Raw genomic sequence first — 2142 nt, 5'->3', positions numbered from 1 at the left:
GGAACCTCACATCTTTAGTTAATTCTACTTCCTTCCCCTCACACCCACTCCATACCAGCCACATGGTTAATAAGGATAGTCAAGAATGTTATCAACTCTAGGCCCTAAATCATATTTCCCTAATTCTCCCACCCACCCTCTCAAACAACCTCTAAAGTCCCTACCCTACCCCCCAGGATTTCACTGAGATTTCTCCCAACAGTTATTTGGGGGAAAGATAAAACAAAAAGTTCAAGGTCTTGGTGCTCAGCTCAAAGGGCTCCATGTGCTGGGACACCAACAGGCGGGGGCTTCTGCTCTCTAGCTCACTCCATTAAAGCCACTTCCTGACCCTTGGCTGCAAAAGCAGGGAGGGGCAGTAGCTAGCACAGAACCCAGGGGGGCAGCGTCTCAGGATCTGGCGGAGCCCTGGGCAGCATCATTCAACTTGGACACCTGCAAGCTTGCTGGTGACCTTCTCTGGGACAGGTTCTGTGGAGTGGGGATGTGGTCACCAGTCATCAGGTTCTTGTCTGGTCCCACATTGGCAGCTGCTTATTCTTCATCTTGACTTTGACCACGTCATAGTCTCCTGAGTCAAAGTACTCTGCCCTTTCTGGAGTTTCTTCACGAGGAAGTCAGAGCTTCCAGGCTTTTGGTCCTAGCCTTGGATTTTGGGCTTTAATTTTGCTTCCTCGGCTCTCTCAGGGAGAATACCTTCTTTCTACTGCATGTCCTGCTTCTCTTTGCTGGTCTCCTCTGTAGGGTTCTTCTCTTCTTGTTTCTGACCCATGGGGGAACCAGACTGTGGAGTGAAGGGGCCTGGGAAGTCAACCAGACAAGGGAAGGAGGAGGGGAAATAGGGACAACCTCCGCTGCTCCTTCAGCTCTTGTCACTTATTATATCGCTATTCTTAATCTAAGTTTATCTCACAGGACCTACTCTTGTCCTTGGAGGAAGCACGTTACAGAGTATTCTGGAAATCTATTGCTGTCTCAAACCAACTCAAAACTTAATGGCTGAAACAAGTATACTTATTTATTTTGTTTCTATTAGCAATTTGAGGTGGGTTCAGCAGAGATGACCCTCTCTGCTTCACAAGTTTCTAGGGCCTCAACTGGGAAGACTCAAAGGTTGGTGGGCTGAACAGCTGGGGGCTGGCTTCCTTGCAGTATGGCAGTCTCAGTACTCTGAGTAAGTAGCTCAACTTCTTTTCTTTTCTTTTCTTTCTTTTTTTTTTTTCATTTTTCTGAAGCTGGAAACAGGGAGAGACAGTCAGACAGACTCCCGCATGCGCCCGACTGGGATCCACCCGGCACGCCCACCAGTGGCGATGCTCTGCCCACCAGGGGGCGATGCTCTGCCCATCCTGGGCGTCACCATGTTGCGACCAGAGCCACTGTAGCGCCTGAGGCAGAGGCCACAGAGCCATCCCCAGCGCCCGGGCCATCTTTGCTCCAATGGAGCCTTGGCTGCGGGAGGGGAAGAGAGAGACAGAGATGAAAGCGCGGCGGAGGGGTGGAGAAGCAAATGGGCGCTTCTCCTGTGTGCCCTGGCTGGGAATCGAACCCGGGTCCTCCGCACGCTAGGCCGATCAACTTCTTTTCTAACACCTAGATTTCACTAGAGCAAGTGTTCCAAGACACTCAAGAGGACACTGCAAAACTTTTCATGACCTAGACTCAGATGTCCTTCTAGAACATCACTTCTGCCATAGTCTATCGGTTAAGCAAACACTAAGGACAGTCCAGATTCAGGGAACGGCTGAGATTAGCCCCCATCTCTCCGTAGAAGTGTAAAAGTGTATCGCAGCCATTTGTAATATACCACACGGAAGTAAAAATGTGGGAAACTCTCTGACAACAACAATAAAGGAAAAAGAATACAACCATACTTCCCTTCACAGGTCAAGGTAAGATTTTGTTTGTTTTTCAAGGACAAGATAATTTGAGCATGTTTGAAGGCTAAGGAAAAAGGGAAAGAGATGGGGATAGGTTAAGGAAGTTAAGAAAAGAGCAAGTTGCTGCACCAAGGTTCTAGGGCAGCCATACTGCTCTTCTGTGGATGCATACTGTTTCCTGTAATCCATGAGTGTTTGGCAAAAATAATGTGAAACTTCACAGCCTGGGTTCAGTTTTGATATGAGGAGTGAAGGCAAAGTC

At 48.6% G+C, this 2142-nt stretch overlaps 1 pseudogene; it reads right to left on the bottom strand.

The window, feature by feature from the left end:
- Positions 1-418: 418 nt before the first annotated feature.
- Positions 419-772, bottom strand: LOC136308723 (alpha-endosulfine pseudogene; annotated as a pseudogene).
- Between the last annotated feature and the right edge of the window lie 1370 nt (positions 773-2142).

The sequence above is a fragment of the Saccopteryx bilineata genome, chromosome 6 (assembly GCF_036850765.1).
Source record: "Saccopteryx bilineata isolate mSacBil1 chromosome 6, mSacBil1_pri_phased_curated, whole genome shotgun sequence".
Taxonomy (NCBI): domain Eukaryota; kingdom Metazoa; phylum Chordata; class Mammalia; order Chiroptera; family Emballonuridae; genus Saccopteryx; species Saccopteryx bilineata.
The sequence above is the reverse complement of the archived record's forward strand: the minus strand, read 5'-3'. Positions and strand labels throughout refer to the sequence as shown.